We start from the raw sequence: 21,306 nt of genomic DNA, 5'->3' as shown, positions 1-21,306 counted from the left end.
TCCGACCATCACTTAGTGGTGGCCAGATTGAAGCTGAAGCTGAAAAAGAACTGGATAGACACATCAGACAGAAGAGTGAAGTACAACGTCAGCCTTCTGAAGGACCATAAGACCAAGGAAGATTTTGGACTGAGGCTGAAGAATAAGTTTTCCGTATTACAGGATCGGTCTGAGGAAGAGGAAGACAGTGTACTAAACAGATGGCAGAAAGTGAGAGAGACACTTAGGTCAGTATGCCAGGAAGTGCTTGGAATTAAGAAACACCAGCAGAAAGAGTGGATCACAGCAGAGACCTTGATGAAGATTGAAGACAGAAAGAAGAAGAAGGCAGCAGTCAAAAACAGCAGGACTAGAGCAGCCAAAGCTCAAAAAGAGTATGCTGAAGCCCACAGAGCAATGAAGAGGAATATCAGGAAGGACAAGAGAGAGTATGTAGATGAACTGGCAGCAGAAGCGGAGCAAGCAGCATACAGCGGTAATATGAAACAGCTGTATGATACTACCAAGCGACTGTCTGGAAAGTTCAGCAAGCCAGAACATCCCGTTAAAGACAAGCAGGGAAAGTCTATAACAGGAATAGAACAACAGATGAACAGATGGGCGGAGCACTTTGAGGAACTCCTGAACAGACCAGTACCACCAAATCCACCAGATATCAATGAAACAGCTGTATGATACTACCAAGCGACTGTCTGGAAAGTTCAGCAAGCCAGAACATCCCGTTAAAGACAAGCAGGGAAAGTCTATAACAGGAATAGAACAACAGATGAACAGATGGGCGGAGCACTTTGAGGAACTCCTGAACAGACCAGTACCACCAAATCCACCAGATATCAACTCAGCTAACGAGGACCTCCCAATTAATTGCGATAAACCAACCAGAGACAAGATCAGAAAAGCCATCACCATGATGAAGAATAGGAAAGCGGCTGGACCTGATGACATCCCAGCAGAGGCCCTGAAAGCAGACCTGGATGCTTTAGTGGAAATGCTGTACCCCCTCTTTGAGAAGATATGGGAAGAAGAAGTGATTCCGGTAGACTGGAAAGAGGGATATCTCATCAAAATCCCCAAGAAAGGAGACCTTAGCAACTGTGCCAATTATAGAGGAATCACACTCCTGTCGGTGCCAGGGAAGGTCTTCAACCGAGTCCTCTTAGAGAGAATGAAGGATGCCATCGATCCAGAGCTATGAGATGAACAGGCAGGTTTCCGGCAGAACAGATCATGCATGGACCAGATAGCAATGCTTCGCATCATAGTCGAGCAGTCTATAGAGTGGAACTCCTCGTTGTACATCAATTTTGTTGACTATGAGAAAGCGTTCGATAGCGTGGATCGAGAGACCCTTTGGAAGCTCCTTCGGCACTACGGCATCCCAGCAAAGGTGGTCAACCTGATCAAGAACTCATATGACGGTATACACTGTAGAGTGATCCATGGAGGGTAGCTTACTAACAGCTTCCAGGTGCAAACTGGAGTCAGGCAAGGATGCTTGTTGTCACCACTTTTCTCTTTCTCCTCATCATTGATTGGATTATGAAGACATCCACTTACGAGCATAGGAACAGAATCCAGTGGACGTTGTGGACCCAGCTTGATGACCTGGACTTTGCTGATGACCTTGCGCTCCTTTTGCACAGTAAACAGCAGATGCAAGAGAAGACCAACGTAGTGGCAGCCACGTCATCACAGGTTGGCCTCAACATTCACAAGGACAAGACCAAGATCCTTAGGATTAACTCCACTAGCAATGACTCAGTCACACTGAATGGAAGCCCCCTGGAAGAAGTGCAGTCCGTCATCTACCTAGGTAGCATCATCGACCAGCAGGGTGGCACAGACGCAGACATCAAAGTAAGGATTGGTAAGGCAAGAGCAGCCTTCTTACAGCTCAAGAACATCTGGAGCTCTAGAGAGCTGTCTTTGGCAATAAAAATTCGACTGTTCAACTCCAATGTGAAATCAGTCCTACTATATGGAGCTGAAACCTGGAGGACAACCAAAACAACCATCAGGAAGATCCAGACCTTCATTAACAGCTGCCTCAGAAGGATTCTCCAGATCCGCTGGCCAGACACCATCAGTAACATCCACCTCTTGGAGAGGATCTGTCAACTCCCAGCAGAGGAAGAAATCAGAAGGAGAAGGTGGGGTTGGATAGGACATACACTATGCAAGCAGCCAACTAACATCACCAGACAGGCACTGCGGTGGAACCCCCCAAGGCAAGCGGACAAGAGGCCATCCAAGAAACACCTGGCGACCTGACCTTCAGGCTGATAGCAAAAAAATGGTCTATACCTGTAACCAGTTAGAACGAATGGCCCAGGATAGAGGACTCTGGAGATCTGTTGTTGGTGGCCCATACCCTGACTGGGGTGACAGGCATGAGTGAGTGATAAGAAAAAGCCCCAAATATTGGGATTGTCCCTATAAAATCAGGACATCTGGTCACCCTAGGATCATGCAAATAGCTGAGATTTCTTCAAGATTGGGAAGTCCCAAATATAAAAGGAATCATATATTGACATAATCCATGATGTCATTGTGACAAGGAGAACTTAGTACAATACCTTGCAATGTGATTTATAAAACAAACAGTAAACAGCATTAAATTTTGAATTTGTCTTATTTGTTAACGTGACCAACCTGGAGAAATGTATGTACTACAGCTCTCCCTTGATAAAACACTGCTCTTGGGAGTCAGAGAGAAATCCTGTTTTATCCAGAAGAAGGAAAGCAGGATCTGAAACGTTTTCATTTGGAACCTAAGTGTTGCCCAAGGTAAAACTACACAATGTTAAAGCAACGATAATTGGCTCCTCCTGGCTTTCCCCATTGAAAGAAATTGAAATTCAATTGACTTTCAGTGGTGATAATGGTGGAGCGGCAATTGTCATTGCTGTGACATTGTATATTTCTAGATCAGGCGGCTTTAGAAGCCAAGCAAAAAATATTGTTGCAAATTAGGAAATGATCTAAGAATGCATTTGATGGAAGGAGGACAGCATATATGATGAATACCATATGCTGTGTAGCAAGGTTACCTGGCTGAGGTGTTTATCTGCCCAGAAAATGGTTATTTAAATAATATTTTGAAGGTCCTTTTTGTTTTGCAAGTAAATAATGATGTCGTATGTTAAACAAATATGACTTTAAGTGCCAAAGAGTTCACTAGCCCAGGATACGCACATTACCAGGCATACAGAGAGTCTAATCAAGTGGTGGCGGTTTTAGTAAAATAGGATCTCCATCCTCTCACTGCCCTGAAAATCCCAGCTAACCCCTGTTGCTCAGTGTCTCCCCCTTGCTGTGCCTAGTCCCTTAAAAAAAGATTCCCCCCCTCCCCTCATTAAAATTAATTTCTTATAAAGAAATTCTATTTCATATTTTGTTATTACCATTTGTATTAATAAACATGTTATAGCACCATAATTTTGCAATACGTTTACAGCCTAAAGTGGTACAGTCTAAATAAGAAACATAGAACATGAAGATCAAAAACTAAGAAAGTTGATAGGGACAGGAGGAAAAAAGGTTCAAGCAAATAAGAGTGACATTAGATCATGAGCGACTCTTATGATTCTATTGGGGTGAGGCAGCCATGTTTGTTGTAGAATGGTCAGAGCCAGTATTCAATTCACAGGAGCGAAACTAGGGGTGCTGGGCGTGCTTCTGCATCCCCTGGTTTAAGGCGGTTTCCATTATATACAGGGTTTACAGTTGGATTCAGTGGCTCTCAGCACTCCTACCATACAAATTGTTCCAGCACCTGTGATTCCATTCCAAAAGATGTTGGGCCTGCGTCTCCATTGCCAGGCATCTTGTGTCATCATTTGCACGAGTACAAAGTGGACATTGTTTTACACTATTTGGCACCAGTGCAAATAACGACACAAGATGCAGGGCAATAGAGAATTGAACCCATGGTTTCTCACTGTCAGAGTTACTTGAGAAAGTATTGCACAAGTAACAGAGTAATTATCTGTTATACGGTTTGGAACAAAGAGAACCCATGTGGTTTCCTACATATACTTCCACGTAGTGTATGAGTAAGCAACACTAATAGTGCTGAGCCTTACTAAAACTCAGTAGGAATTAAAAATAGCAGGATTGCACAATCAGTTTAGGTCTAGTTGTGAACCTATTACAAACCTCAGAAGTATGTAAACTGCTGGAAATGAATGTGAGCAGCAGTCAGTGTGCTAGAGGAGGGAGAATATAAAATACATTTTCTTCTAAGGGTTCTAATAAATTTCTCACTTTCTCAGCCAATCAGTCATATGTACCATTGCATTTTTTTTTTGTTTTCCCATACACCAAGACTATGGGACTGCATGGGGGATGTTAGCAAGAGGGAAAGGAAAGAGCTGGTTGAAGATCATTCACCAAAAGTATTCCACAAATAATGCTGTTAATCAAATATGTTATATAAAGAGTGACTTCATAGAATGATAGACTTTAAGGTCAGAAGGGACCATTATGATCGTCTAGTCTGACCTGCTGCATAATACAGGCCACACCCACTCCTGTATCAAACCCCTAACCTATGTCTGAGCTATTGAAGTCCTCAAATTGTGGTTTAAAGACTTCAAGGTGCAGAGAATCCTCCAGCAATGGCCCGTGCCCCATGCTGCAGAGGAAGGCAAAAATGCCCCAGGGCCTCTGGCAATCTGCCCTGGAGGAAAATTCCTTCCCGACTCCAAATATGGCGATCAGCTAAACCCTGAACATGTGGGCAAGACTCATCAGCCAGAAACCCAGGATAGAATTCTCTATAGTAACTCAGGTCCCACCCCATCTAACATCCCATCACAGGCCACTGGGCATATTTACAGCTAATAGTCAAAGATCAATTAATTGCCAAAATTAGGCTATCTCATTATACCATCCCCTCCATAAATTTATCAAGCTTAGTCTTGAAGCCAGATATGTCTTTGGCCCCCACTGCTTCCCTTGGAAGGCTGTTCCAGAACTTCACTACTCTGATGGTTAGAAACCTTCGTCTAATTTCAAGTCTAAACTTCCTGATAGCCAGTTTATATCCATTTGTTCTTGTGTCCACATTGGTGCTGAGCATAAATAATTCCTCTCCCTCTCTGGTATTTATCCCTCTGATATATTTATAGAGAGCAATCATATCTCTCCCCAGCCTTCTTTTGGTTAGGCTAAACAAGCCAAGCTCTTTGAGTTTCCTTTCATAGGACAGGTTTTCCATTCCTCAGATCATCCTAGTAGCCCTTCTCTGAACCTGTTCCAGTTTGAATTCATCATCCTCAAATGTGGGAGACCAGAACTGCACACAGTATTCCAGATGAGGTCTCACCAGTGCCTTGTATAACGGTACTAACACCTTCTTATCTCTACTGAAAATACCTCGCCTGATGCATCCCAAGACCACATTAGCTTTTTTCACAGCCATAACACATTGGCTGCTCATAGTCATCCTGTGATCAACCAATACTCTGAGGTCCTTCTCCTATTCCGTTACTTCCAACTGATGTGTTCCCAGCTTGGGGGTTGTTCAAGAAACTCTAAAGCTAGTCAAACAATATCTGCTGAATATTTTATTCTTCAAATAGTAGTACATTATTCATCAAATATATTGGTGAATAATTTTATCCAATATTTGACAAGAAGAGAAGGAAGGGTCTTGCCAGACAAGGACGTGGCATCAACATATCATATTACCATGCTAGAGATTCAGGGTTAATATTGACCTTGGTACAGATGGGGCTAGTGGAATTAGTGCATTCGTGGAAGTAATGTGCCTGGTGTTAGGGGCAAAGCTTTCACTTGAGCAAGACTTTAAGAAGCTCTGCCTGGCAGATGTGCTGATCCACACCTTTCCCAGGTGTCTTGGCCACAATGCTGCTGCCCAGTGCTCCTCAGTTCTGTGGCTGTGCTGTTCAACTTTGAGCCAGCCAGGTGGAGAGCCAGGACTACAGACATCTTGTGTTTCTACAATCCACTCTCTGTCAAATTTCTGGTGCTGAGGTCCTGAAACCCTAAATAATGCAGCAGAAGCCATCATAGATTCAGTCCTGGGTTATCTCTGTATTTCTGTGGTATCCACGGGATCAACTTCATGGAAGAAGCTTAGCAAGGTAGAAAACCCCCTAGAGAGCTATAGCAGCAGCAACACTTGGCATTTTAGGTTTTTCTTTTCCCATCAATCCCACCCTCTCTTTGTCTTAGGCTATGCTGGCACTTACAGCATGTGCAGTACATACACTGCATATCCCCAGCATAGGTATAAATAGCAGCATAGATGGTGATGCACTGGTTAGGCAAGTAAAGACATTCCAGAACCTTATACCTGACACAGCTCCCTGCGCACACAAGCAGTGCCACCTATGCCTACACAGCTATTTTTAGCAGTGTATTGCCCTGCTGTCTCCCCACTTCTGGAACCTTTCCCTGATGTCTTCTTCCTGCCAGAGCCTTTCACTGCCGCATGTAGCTATGCACTGCAACGTGGACATAGCCTGCTTTTCACTGAGGTATGTAGCTACACCTACCCTACATGCCACTGTCAGTGTAGCCAATGCATTAGTATATTGGACAGGATGTCTGAGTAAAAGATGCTCTGTATCAGATCTGCTTCTATGCAGAATTTGAAGGAGCAGGGCATTACAAACAAAGATGAAGCCTTCATCTATTCAATCTCCAAACAAAAGAACCATTGTGCTGAAATTTCACAGAAAGGTGAATTATCGTGGCATATGATATTGCCTGGCTTTAGGTGGTGAACATTTTCAAGTGAAAGTTCATGAACACTTTTACCATAGACTCGTAGAAATGTAGGGCTGAAAGGGACTTGAAGAGGTCATGTAGTCCACTCCCCACAGGCTGAGGCAGGACTAAGTAAATCTAGACCATTCCTGACAGGTGTTTGTCCAAACTGTTCTTTAAAACCTCCCATGGTAACCTCTGCTAACATTTAACTATCCTAACAATTAGAAAGTTTTTCCTATTAACTAATCTAAATCTCCTTTGCTGCAGATTATACTGATAGTTTCTTGTCCTACCTTCAGTGGACATGGAGAACAATTGGTCCCCGGCCTCTTTGTAACCACTCTTAAGGTATTTTAAGACTGTTATCAGATCCCCTCTCAGTCTTTTTTTCTCAAGAGTTAACATGCCCCATTTTTTTAACCTTTCCTCACAGGGCAGGTTTTCGAAACATTTTATCATTTCTGTTGTTCTCCTCTGGACTGTCTTCAGTTTGTCCAAATCTTTCTTAAAGTGTCTGACCCAGAACTGGACCCAATATTCCAGCCGAGGCCTCACCATGCTGGAGAGGAACAATTACCTCCTGTTTCTTGCTTGTGACACTCTTTTCAATACACCCCAGAATGATATTGGCTTTTTTTCAAAACTGCATCACATTGTTGACTCATATTCAGTTTGTGATCCATTATAACCCCTAGATTCTTTTCAGTAGAACTGCCCTAATCAGTTCTTCCCAATTTTGTACTTGTGCATTTCATTCTTCCTTACTACATGTAGTATTTTACATTTGCCTTGAATTTCATTTTGTTGATTTCAGACCAATTCTCCAATTTATCTAGGTTGTTTTGAATTTTAATCCTATCCTCTAAAGCGCTTGCAACCCCTTCCTGCTTAGTGTCATCTACAAAGTTTACAAGCATGCTCTCTACTCCGTTATCCAAGTCATTAATGAAAATATTAAATAGTAACAGATCCATGTGGAACCCCACTAAATGCGTCCTCTCAGTTTGACAATGAACCATTGATAACTATCTTGAGTAACAGGATTGTACTCCGCCTTGCTTACTAAAGGATTCAGACATACTAAATTCAAGATACATCAGGTCTACTACTTTCCCACCACTAGGTCAGTGATCCTTTCCAAGCAGGCCTTAGGTTCGTTTGGCATGATCTATTCTTCACAATTTCGTGTTTCACAGGAACATCATAATTGCCAGAATGGATCAGTTCAATGGTTCAATTAGTCCAGTATCATGTTTCTAGCTGCAGTCAGTATCCAATACTTCAGAGGAAGATGCAAGAAATCCTGCAGTTATAGAATAACCTGACCACAGGAAACGTTTCTTCCCAGTCCACATTAGCTAGTGAAAGGGGTATGCCCAGGAGCAGAAGGGTTTAGATCCATTCAAAAACTCTTGTTTTTAATCCTTATAACTCTGGATTTCTCCATTATGCAGATAAGCATCTAAACATCTTTTGAATCCTAAGCTCCTGGCTTCAGTGATGTCTTGTAGTGATCGATGAGCAAGAAGAGAAGGAAACAGGTTAATGTTCAGGCCCCACCATCCCCTTAGTGGTTTAATTACCGTTTTCACTATTCTAGTGGAGAATATTTGGTCAGAGTTTTTCCATTTTATGAAAAAACATAAAAATGGTGGTTGGTGGAGGCATATCTGGTGATTGTGTTTTGTTTCCCCATTTACCAGTGAACAAGTTCACTGTGTGAAATATTTTGCTCATACAGTATTCCATCTTGTATTTCCTCGCTGCTCAGGGTAACCTTCAATCAGCATATTCTTTGGAATGAGCTTGAAGTGTTTGTTCTATATTTTATGTTGAGCTTGGGCTCCTGTCTGTTGCTGACAAATGACTTGTTAACATATTGTTTCTGAAGCGCAATTTGCATTTCTGTGAACCAGGGATTAGGCATTGTGTGTAGATTAGGAATAATTTATGTCTAATTAATAATGGATGTTTTTTTCTCTCCTGCCTGAGATTTTGTTTTGCATAATATGAGAAGAGCAGAGTACTCCCTGGTGATGACAAGAGAAAGCACTTCTCAATTGCAAATAACATGAAAACATTTAAATAGGAGGCAACCGGTGTTTTAACCACTTGAGTGCTGACTGGTGTGTCAGTTATGTCCAGCTAGTGCACTTCCTTTTGGAGGCTTGAATATTGCTGGCTGTTACATTTCCCTTACCTTTGGTTCACTTGAATGGTTGGCCCACAGAAAACCAATGCTAGAACTTGTACCTTTTGCCATTTGAGGAATGGCTTTTCTCAGCAAATGTACATAGAGAGAGTGAACAAATTTTATTTGGCTGTAATTTGTTCCTTTCAAAGTTTTCTCACCTGTTAATAACAATCCATGCAGCACTGTACAACATATATATAATGTAATGCCCTCTTAAAGGAGAACCTACCATAAGCTTTCCTTACAAACAATCCTTTTTCCTGTCAAACTAGATAATACATAAAAGACAGAGACTAAAAGACACTAAAGTTCCCATTATTGTATTATTTTAAGTATTAGATTATATTTTTAGGAATCATTTGACAATTTTATAGCTTTCGATTTTTTTTTATCTGCAATGATTGTGGGATAATCTTCCTGCTGAAAAGGCACCATATGAGAGAGGAGAAATTCTGTGCTATAAAAATTACAATAATTTTATCAGCAACTTTACAATTGGGGAAGGACCAAGAATCAAAAATACATTTAATGACAGAGAAGTCTTTTGAAATTAATGTTCATTCTCTCCCTCATTAAGAAACAAATGGGCTGTAAAGTGGGTTAATCAATGGAACCTTTTTGTAGGGTGGGGATGGAGCACTGAAAAGAGCGGTTATTTGGCTAAGATGTTAAACGTAGGTCACTGGTGTCGGTGGAGGTGTAAAATGAAAGAGCAGGAGACCTTGTAAACATTCCCATTCTAAATAAAGCGTGTTCTAATATCTAAGGCTGTGTGAGCTGCTCAGGAGCACTGTGGGTGCACTTCAATGCCTAGTGAAGCCACGAAGGACGTTGACTTCAGTGGGCATTGGATTGGGGCCAAGCCTGTATTAGCATCACACGGGGATTTATCATTGGTGTTCACTTCAAAGTCAATGAAAGTTAAGCGGGTAAAACCTATGCAGTTTTTTTGAAAATGTAGCAATCTCTTGACTGCTTCACTAATTTCTACCAATAATGAGATAGTCAGTAGTGCAGAGTGTATCCCTCTTATGTTGCCCAGTGTAGAGAGTAGCAAAACTGTCATGTGGAAGGGAGAGGCGGTTTCAAAGATGGTTACTTACTTTACCTAGCTACTTTTATGTCCTCCACAAAAACTGGGGGCAGGAGAAGGGGAGGGGCAATGAAACAAGAACAGTGCTCTTTGGCATATTCTACCCCCTCAACAGACAAAAGCTCACCTCATTCTTGGGCTCAGTCATTATAACTATCCCTGTGCACTATGTGAGCCCTCTGAGGCTCAATGTAAGGCAGGAGGGCTAGGCACTAATTAGTCGCCAGCCTGATTGCAAGCTGGATGTCTCTCTCCTGTGAGGGTCAGGGGGTATATCTGAGAAAAGTGGAATGAAAGCCCCTGTACTAAGGTAACTGGGAATCGGTGGGTTTGTCCTTATGGAAAAGTCTCACAATCTAATAGAGATTAAACCAAGAGGGCTTTATAGAAATGTTTTGATAGATTTTAAGAGAGTGTTATAATTTCTATAGGCCTTTTTTGGGCCCTCCAATAGGATTGTAAAACAGGGATAAATTCTCTCCTGAAATCTATGGGATTGGTACCAAAACATCCAGTAGAAAGGTTAGTATTTCTGCAGGACTTTTCAGTAAGGAATTACTGAAGAACCCCATCCTGTCCAGTTTAATCTCTCCTTGCCCCCTCTTTCAACTTCACTACTGTCATCTCTGACAAGGGACAGATGTCGTCTCTGAGGCCCAGATTATGCATCATGTGATCTACAAGTAATTAGTCATCACTGCCAGGCTGTATTTCAGTGTCCAGTAGGCACGCAGGCAGGTGGGTTAATTCAGTGGCTATTGTAAACCGAAGTATTTCATGTGGGTGGAAATAGTTTGATTTCTGCCCCGCCCCCCCATCAGTGTAAGGAAGGGCTGGCTGTTGTATTTTATGTGGTAGCTCGCTGAAGAGATAGGGTACTGGAGGCCTACAGGCAGGGCAACAATGACAGAAGGATCAGCCTTATAAGGTCTGAGGATAGTTTTGCACTTAACTCCTTAACTACAGTAAGATAAAATTATCTCTCTATCAAGTCAATACCAACTAGAATTGTGACCCAACCTATCACCCAAAACAGTATCAGACCCTTAGAACTCCACTTCTTTTTCAGGAAGGATGTTTTTTCCACAGGCACTTGGTGACATCTACCTAATGAACTGGAGGTTCTTTGCAGGACAGGTGGCATTCTAAGGCTCCGGGATAATGTCTGAAGTATCTTGTCCAAGAGCCAGGCCTCCATAATAGTATACTGAGATGCAGCATGCACTAAAGTTACTTCAACAAGCTACTCAGAGAAAGATGGCTCTGCCCTCCATCCAAAGAGTGGCTAAATGCCACAATTTGGCCCTCAAATACTGAACACACCCTAACCTAATACATGTTAACTTGCAGAGAGAGCCTTGTTTTATTAAGTTGGTGCTGGCCTCTGCTCTAATTTTATTTTAAAGATTGATTCCTTTTTTGATTACTGTTGTAAGAGTGCTCTGTAAATCAGATTCATGTGGATGCATGGGAAACTGGCAATGATTGTGTGGAGAATTCTCCCACTGGCAAACTTCGAGTTGGGAAAGGTGGTGCCAGACAATCTAGCATCACAAATCTCCTGAGGGCAGGTGGCAGAAGGAGGATAGGACTCAGAGTGAAACTATACAAAATGAAAGAGCTTTGAGGTCACCAAGTCATTTCAAATCCTATATAGTTTACTGAAAATATTCAGTTTAATTTATAGGAAGAAAGGTGTTACAGGAGTGGTCTACAAGTGAGATGTCTGTATATAGGTAAATAGTTAATAGTTCCTGGGGTGCAGAGGACCAATGAAACTTGTGCACTGCAGCTGTTCACATCAGCACATAACAGTGACTCTCACTTCTTTTTTGTGTTGGGTACTGCTCCGGGTTGTTCTGGAATACAAAATATTTTCTTTCATGGTAGAGTGCTTCAACTGATAGGGGAAAAAAACCATAGGTTTTACTTGCTTTATGGCATATTCTGCCTGCTTCCTTTTTAAAAAAAATGTGAACTCCATATAACACTCTACCAAAAAGGTACCTGACTTCTTAATGCCCTAAACTGGAACAAAGTGAAAATATACATTTTTACTCCCGTATCACATTCTGCATAGCTATAAAATGTGCACACAGAGCGTAATGCGTACCTATTCTAGTGCTGCTGAGTTCTAGTCAGTAAAAGTATTTTAAAATTCTTATAAACATACATCTCATTCTCAGAGCTCCCTTAGGAATTTTTTTTAATGATTGGTTTAGTGGTAGTGAAAGTTAGTGTATTGGTAGCACTAAAGTCTTCTGTGTCTCGACAGAAGAGGTATAGAATGAGAAAAGTAAGATTTACCGAAGTAACCTGTAGCGTAGACAAGGTCAAATTGACTTTCCCAATGTCACACAAGATTAGAAGATGAGTGAATAATTTTTTTTTCTTTTGGTGGCAAAACTGAAAAATCAATGGGCAAGGGATCATTTCAGGTCAGCTCAAAATGAATTTTGTTTTGTTTTATCTTGCTGAAACAAAAGGGGGGAAATTTCATCTTGAGTCAAGTGAAACTTTGTTTAATCTGGAACAACTTTTCAGCTTTTCATTTTGTTTAGTTTTTGGATTTTTTTTTACACGCCTTTAAAAATAAATCTAACTATATTTGGAAACAAGCTGCAAAAATGTCAAAATATTTAGGCTTTTTCTTTATTTAAAAAAAAGTTTTTTTTTCCCTGCCAAATTAGTGTATAGTTTCAGCTGACCCAAAACTGCAATGTTGTGTGAATAAACAGTTTGACTGAAAACTGTCACTCTGCTCTATAGGGAATACACACGCTGCCATAGGAGCTGCCCCATCATGTTCATTTCTTGTGAAATGGAACCTCACAGAGTCCAAGAGGGCCTTTTGCAGCCACTAAAGCCTGGTGCATAAATGCAAAGGTACGTGAAATTCTGCGACTGTCTAACTCATTTCAGACCCTTCAAAGTTTTGGACTGAGGGAAGTTTGGATAATTTCTTATTTTATCCAGACCTATTAGCTCATACTTTTTCAGCAAACTGTGTTGACTCAGACAGGAATATGGGAATTATCTGTCACTGTTTGGACATGTAAAAAGCACATGAATCATGGATGGAGAATTTTCTTCTTCTCCTACAAGTACTCATACTTATTCCCAGGCTGCCCCTTGCCAATGGGGAAATTTCCTAGTCAGAATCCATAAGCCCACCACCTTGTCCTTCAAATTCCTCCTCAAAATGTACCTCTTCCATAATGTATAAAATAAACTGCTACCCAGATCAGATTTTAGTACCATCCTGTTATGGCTATTACCTGTCTCCCTAAACTCACACTGGCTCAATTTTGTGTCTTTCCCACCTTTTAGGGCTTGTCTTTAAATTTGTATGTTCTTTGAGGGAAGGGAATCTCATCTATTCTGTTTGTACAGCAGTCATGGAGAGCGCAGGCTCGGGGCCTGGAACCCCTCTGAATGAAGTTCAGATAGGACTCTTCTTGCAATGTGACAACCCCTCAGGGCACATTCTCACAATGGCCATCATCCTTCGCTTCAGCACCTTCTGAGTCTGATCTCGGCGCGTTCAGCACCCCTGTGCACACTGTGAGCTTCCTGCAGTGAGTCTGCCTGAATGGGACACCTGGGGAAGGGCCAGGCACCCCAACTTGGCAGTCAGTAGTGACTCTCAGTGAGCATTGTAAAACAGAAGGGTGTATCAGTTGTCTGGGAGGCAATGTAGAACAGATCTTGTTTGCACAGAAATTAGGAACATTCGGAGGGGGGGTGGGAAATCCAGAGCCCTGGGCTCTCTCCCCACCCCTAGTCCCAAACCAGGAGAGTGACTCGCTTCCAGCAGCCCATTCTCAGTCACACCCAGTTGTCTCTCCTCCATCCTTTGCCTGGGAAAGAGACAAACAGATCACCTCGCCTCCACCTCTTGCTTTGTTTTCCAACACCTCCAGCTGGCTCTTGCAGAGGATGGGCCTCATCCATCAGTTGCCAGGATACAGTTGTCTGTGCCCAGGCAGGCAGACAGCAGTCTCATCTGCCCTCTAGGGGTATCTGCAATGATCACAAACCCTTGTTCCACCACTAGATACTTGAGAAACACAGGGGAAAATGAGGCACACACATTATTCAGACAAAACATTAAGAACGTTCCCACTTCTAACACAATAGAATTCAAGCTGGTTGTGACCTCTAGGTGCTACTGCAGAATAGATGTTAAATATTACCATATTGATGAAGAGATCAGTAAAATGTTACGAAAGGAGACTTTCTTACTGTAAATGTAGAGCTGGGCAAAGGACAGTAATTCCATTTTAGTGGAGGGTTTCAATATTTTGAAATTTGATTTTGTTCCAACTTGGGACTGAATGGGATAGGAGCAACCCTAGGAGCCCCAGCTCAGAGGCAGCCCACTTGGCAGGCTTCTGAGGATCTGGATAAGTGAGCTGGCATGAAATCAGGTAGGTTTCCAGTGGAAGTTCATTGAAATTGAATCTCTCCACAAAATATTTCCATTTCCACAACTCGCTAGTTGAAATTATTCTGACTAGCTCTATGTAAACAGTTCTTGGTACTCATTTGTTAATATACGATGGATCATTGTGTAACCAGATACAACATAGTGGCTTCCTTGACCTTTTGCTCCAGGTGTGATATCACAGAAAAATGAAAAGCAATCTGTGTGTTTATGAAAGCATATATTGTTTACCAAATGCTTCAGGAAGTATGTGGAAATTGTTATCGTATGTGAAGTTATGAAGTTTGGCTATGTATGTGTCACTGAAATATGTTGTGAGGTTGAAAACACTCACAAGCAGACTTTCAGGTACAACAGTAAAAAGGGCCAAACAATGTTAATGGCTTATTGAGGAAATGCAAACAAGTACAAGGATTACCCGAGGGACTGTGTACAAGAGATAGTACTACACAATGGGAACTGTTTGACCCAGGTCACAGCAAAAGAGCAAGTGGGAAGAAGATATAAAAGGGGGACAATGACATCATGAGGTACCTCACTCTCCCTGCAACAACACACCTGGAAAACCTGAGGGGCGAGGACTGAACTGTGGGAAGTGATGGTCCCAGGCTAGAAGGATCTTTAACCTGTGTATGAAAACCTGGGAAAGCCAAAGCAACTTGTGCCTTAAGAATCTGCCAGCCTGTTTATCACTCAGAGTGAGAATTTGCTAATGTATATCCTACCAATCTATTGTGTTAAGCTCAGTTTGTGGTTTTTGTTTTACTAAAGTAATCTGCTTTGATCTGTTTGCTATCCCATATAGTCACTTAAAATCTATCTTGTGTAGTTAATAAACTTGTTTTTGTTTACTCTGAAATCAGTTTGTGGAATTCATAATGGGGGCAAAAAGCTATGCATATGTTCTTTTACATTGAGGAAGGTGGTGGATTTCATGAGCTTATGCTATACAGATTTCTGTGCAGGGCAAGACAATACAATTTTGGGTTTACGCTCCAAAGGGGGCATGCACTTGAATGCTGGGAAATTCCTGAGCTGAGTCTTCCCACACAGAACTGATCTCAGCGTCTCTGTCTTTCTGCAGTTGGGTTTGTCCCTACCTGTGTGTTTTCTGGAGGAGGCTTGAGGGCCTGGCTCAGCAGGGCAGTGTAAGGGAACCCAGACTGGTGGAATTGGTGGGCTCAGTGATACCCCAGTATTTCAGGTGGCACACTGGGGCAGGGGGGGCGGAAATCCCTCACTATGTGTTTTTTTCCATATACAAATTGCAACCACTTTCAGTTTTAAAATAGTAAAGAACAAAAATCGTCTAAATAGAGAATATAGAGAATCTGTGTCTTCTGTACAAACCTTAGAAATTTCAATGATTAAATAGGTGCTACCTCTGCACACAAGTATGGTTTTGGAAATGAAAAGGTGCACCAGACAGAAAAAATTCCTAGCTTCACACTATATAAATACTACACTTTTAATTAGTAGTTTTAATTTTTGGTAGTTATGAACAGAAAACAATCATTGTACAAGAATCAAGAGACAGGAATGATTCAAACTCAATGAAATAGTAATATATTGATTAGCATAAATACAAAACAAGCAAGTTTGCTGACATAATACCAATTCTCAGTCAATCAAATTTAAGGTGATCGTGACATTTTACATTTTTGACAGTCTGTCTGCTTTGAAGGACACTAGACTAGTAGCATACATATTACAGAAAATAATAAATGGTGACTAGATATATTTTATAAGCCTAAAAATGGCAAAATATTGCCCATTTTTATGTTCTATGTCCAATACGTTTGAGTACAGTGTGAAGTTTCTGTATATATTTTAGTGCATTTTAAAAAAATGAAGTTAAGTCAAATCCAAATGTGTCTACTATGAGCCACAAAGTTGAATGCATTTCCTTTAAGTGAGAAAGAAGATTCTCAAGGTAGATTTCATTTTTCCAGTAAGTACTGCAGATTTCGTAACACCGATACAGCTCTCCATTGCATTCAGTAAATGCAGAATAGAGATCCCCACTGCTATAAAGAGATGTGTAGTGTGGATGAGAGAAAAAATTAGGCTTCAGAGTCTAGTTTGCTAGACATACATAAAACACAATAGGGCAAATTCTGCACTGACTTATATGTTGCAAACTGACTTCAAAAGGATTGCATAAATTGCAAGTCAGGGCAGCTCTTGGCCGTACCTAGTGTTCTAACACTAATGTAAAAATGGCAGGCATGGCCTGCCCCAGTCACACTGGTACATATTTGAGTGAAATTCACTTTTGCTTTGTGAACTTTTCATAGACACAAGATTTTCAAAGGATAAAATTCACTTGCAGATTCATAGAGTTTAAGGCCAGAAGGTTCCATCTGATCATTTAGTCTGACCTCTTGTATATCACAGGCCGTTAGATTTCACCCAGTTACCCCTGTAGTGAACCCAATAACTTGGGTTTGGCTAAAGTATAACCTTCAGAAAGGCATCCAGTCAAGATGACAGGGCTCTGGATGGTCAGCAGGGCAGTGGAATTGGCCTTGCATTATGGTGATTTTGCTGGGCAGAGTGTGCAAAGGAGCCCTGCAACCCCTGTGATCCATGGACTTGCACCACTTCTTTGTGATCCAGTGTGGAGGAGAATTTAAGACAAGCGTGGAGAGGGTCAAGAACATGGCTGCTAGGTCTGCAGTTATGGTGATCCATTCTAAACAGGGATGGAAAGCTATTACAGGGATGGAAAGCTGCTATACCAGTCTCATGGCTGTAATATCATCCACACACTTCTCTAAAACCTGCCTGAGACTGTGGGTCTGAATTCCATCCACCCTCTCTGTCATGTAGGGAGATGTTTACTTGGGCTTTGTGTGAGGCAGTAGGGAAGAGCTGCATCCCAAATGGCTGAATTATATTGTCTCTGACCACAGGTGGCTCTATGTCTTTTGCCGCCCCAAGCATGACAGTAAGGTGGCTTTTGGAGGCACACCTGTGGGAGGTCTGCCGATAAGGTGGATTCAGCAGCATGTCTGTGGGAGGTCCGTCTGTCCTGCGCCTTTGGTGTACCTGCCGCCGAATTGCTGCCAAAACCGCTGGACCAGTGGACCTCCAGCAGGTTCACTGCTGAAAGCCGCCTGCCTGCCTCCCTCACAGTAACTGGCAGGCTGCCCCCCGCAGCTTGCCTCCCTAGGCACGCAAGCGCTGATGCCTAGAGCTGCCTGTCTGTGACAGGAGCACTAAAGCACATGGGACTCCTGTAAAAGGACAACTTTGGAAGTGGGGGGCTTCAAACTTATTAAATCAACTAATTAAATCTTGCTCAGTCTATGTAACACTTATAACTTGGTTTCATTGGAATGATGTACAGTAGGTGCAGAGTTTTAGGGTTGAGTTGGTATTGTATGGAAACTCAAAACTCTGACACCACCATTTGTAATTGAGTCAGACTCTAATAAACTAAGTTTTGTTTCTTTTACACCCCTCTTAGTTACTGTTGCCCCCACCACACCCAGCCCTCTAAGTGGCAGACAAACTTTTGAGGGTCCATCCCCCAAATAATGTAAATATCTTTTCAGTGAATCTTTCCTAGCAAATATTCCATTAAAAGTTATTTTAAGATGTAGAGGCAAATCTCTCTGATTCTGCAAAAGTACTTTGCTTTAAACACTACACAAATAAAATTTATAAAGCGAATAAAACTACATTTTTCTCTCATTGCTTGTATTGGATGATATGAGTTATCCAGTTTGCTTGATGAGTTCTTAGCAGCCAACCTCTGCATGGATCAAGCAGTGCCCCTAGGCACTGCAGAACATTTATTATGAGGTATTCCTCCAAAATCACATAAGAATAAATTCTACTTCCTGAGAAGCTGTGTGACTGTGATTTTTATTTACAAAGCAACAGGAGGGTGCAAAAGCTAATACTACCACATCTTTCAGTGCCTTGTGGACTTTCTTGATCTTTACAGAATTGCTAAATTCTGTTTAATCCCCTCCCCTGCCCACCACACACACAGCTATTTTTTTAAGACTGCCTAGTCCATGTAACATTGTCAGTGTCTGCTGACAAGTCACAATCAAGGCTTTTCCTTGTGTCACTTAGGGAATATACTGTTGTCACCCAGGAAAATATTCTCGATTCACTATATACTCAGAAAAATAAAGCTCACAACCAAGGAAATATTATGACAGTTGTCCCTAAACAAAATGATATGGCCTTGTATTATCCTTTCTAGTGGCAATATGTGAGAGTATGGTCCACAACCTGGCTGTTGCTACATGGGGATGTGCAGAAGGAGATGTCATGAACATACAGTTGAGTAGCATAAAATTCCTCCTTTACCTGTAAAGGGGTAAGAAGCTCAAATAACCTGGTTGGCACCTGACCAAAAGGACCAATAAGGGGAGAAGATACTTTAAAATCTGTGGGGGAAGGTTTTTGCTTTATGCTCTGTTGTTGTTCTCTCTGAGACAAAGAGACCAAGCAAGTAATCCAGCTCCTACTGAAATGATACATCTAATATTACAGAAATAGTAAGTAATAGCAAGGAAATCCGATTATCTTTATTCCTATTGATTTTTTTTTTGGTAACTTTAAAGTTTTTCCTAGAGGGGAATCCTCTGTGTTTTGGATCTGATTACCCTGTAAGATTACCTTCCATCCTGATTTTACAGGGGTGCTTCTTTTCCTTTTTCTTTATGATAAAGTTCTGCTTTTATGAACCTGATGGGTTTTTAGTGTCCTAAAAACCAAAGGGGCTGATCTGTGCTCACCATGTTTGCTCTCAAGCCTCCCTAGGAAAGGGGGTGATGGAGCTTGGGGGGATATTTTGGGGGAACAGGAACTCCAAGTGGTCCTTTTCCTAAATCTTTGTCTAACTCACTTGGTGGTGGCAGTGATACCGTTCCAAGGACAAGGAAGAATTTGTGCCTTGGGAAAGTTTTTAACCTAAGCTGGTAGAGATAAGCTTAGGGGGTCTTTCATGAGGGTCCCCACATCTGTACCCTAGAATTCAGAGTGCGGAGGGAACCCTGACATGAGAGAAGGGGCATGGGAAGCTTTTTTGCACCCCTGCAAAGAGGATGACGAGCATACAGGTGGCTGGGTTTCTTGAGACAAATCTAGTCCTTAGTGCCCATCCCTGTCTAAACTGGATGCTGGAGATAACTGCAGAGGGAAGGAAATAAAGAAACAGACTAGCCTGCCTAGAAGCAGTTGTGGGCATATGCAGAGGAGAAAATGGGAGATCTTAATAGCTCAGTTCTGTACAAGGACAATTATAAGTATACACTTCAACGTAGGACCTTATCAAAGCTCATTAAAGTCAATGGAAAGTTTGCCATTGATTTGTAATGGGCTTTGACTAAGACCCATATTGATTTTATATAAATAACTAATATATGGTCCTCAAACCTTCCCCCTCTGCTTGGAGACCCCAATTTAAGTGAGCTCTAGAATCTGTCCCTGTGGTTCTAGGTTGGATCCAAAACTGGAAGAGGTCTCTTCCCCAGATCCAGTCTGGAAGTGGAAAAAGAAGAAATTGCATGGAAAAAATAAGAGGAATTTGCCAGTGGTTTGTATTGTGTGGCAGATCACCTGAGTTCCAGTCATTGATTCTGTTTTCCCTGGAGGGTAGCTGATAGATTTTGTTTGGTTGTTTAAACAAGAGAATAATCACAAGTAAATATTCAGTACTCTGGAGAGATGTTTTTTGGTGTGGCATTTTTAAATTTCACTGAAAAGGAAATAACACACTTGTGTGTTATTAGAAACTTTCAGGCAAATAATAATTCATGCTAAAATTCATGAAACTCTGGATTTGTGAACATTTTCTTTTTAAATAGTTGGTGTTTGGTCAATTACAAACCATTAGTGACTCAGGGGAAGCCTGCTGAGTCCTGTCACTTTGGCAGCTGGACTATCCTGCTTGGAGTGCACAGAAGGGAGCTCAGGGAGGTAGTGGGGGGCTAAGTGTGATGGGTGGAGGTCTGCAGGAGGCAGTGAGGGCTGGGGGAGACAGTGGGAGATGGGGGGATGGATAGCGGGCTGGGGGATGGGCAGGGGGAAGTAGCAGGGGTCAGAGGGAATGGGTGGGACAGGCAAGAGGGTGTTGCTGGAGGGTGCCTTGGCAGTCACTAGGGAGTTGATCGTGCCGGTAGTGGTGATGGGGGCGGGGGGGGGGTTGCCATTGCACACCTCCGCTATCAGTATTTACCAGTCACCTCTGGAGCCAACTATCTTTACCTTAATATAGCATGGGGGAAAATGGACAAGGTAATGAGGTGATAGGAGGATGCTGTGTGGTGTGATGTAATCTGTGTTCACAATGGATAGCCCTGGGTATCATTAGATAGCAGCACTAATGTGTTTCGAAAGCTCTCTTGGGCTCTTCAGCTCCTACTTGGTGCTCCATAGGAAGATTTGCTGTTTAAATCACCCTGTAAGTGAGCAGAGCTGCAAACAAGTGGAGGCCCACTGAGCCAGCCATTTGCCCACTGGAGGAGGGGACCACCCAGCAGATACTTGGAGTCTTTGAGGAATAGACTTCAAAGACTGCTGATTATCCAAAAGTGTGAGGTGTCCTCTGTAACCTTCAGCTAATCGAGGTCGTATTGTGATACAAATAGTAAGCTATAATACCTATGGGTAACTTACAATGCATATAAGATAATAATACTTAACTACCTAGCCGGGCTGATGTGAATCACAATTAATTCATGTTTGTGAAGCACTTTGAGATCATTGGATGAAAGGTGCTATATACAGCCAAGTGCCAAGTACGATGATTATCATCAGCAATATCCTTCTAACTCTAATTAGATGATTGAAGGACGAGTCCTTTAA

This window comes from Gopherus flavomarginatus, chromosome 3 (genome assembly GCF_025201925.1).
Source record: "Gopherus flavomarginatus isolate rGopFla2 chromosome 3, rGopFla2.mat.asm, whole genome shotgun sequence".
Taxonomy (NCBI): domain Eukaryota; kingdom Metazoa; phylum Chordata; order Testudines; family Testudinidae; genus Gopherus; species Gopherus flavomarginatus.
This window is presented reverse-complemented; position numbering follows the sequence as displayed.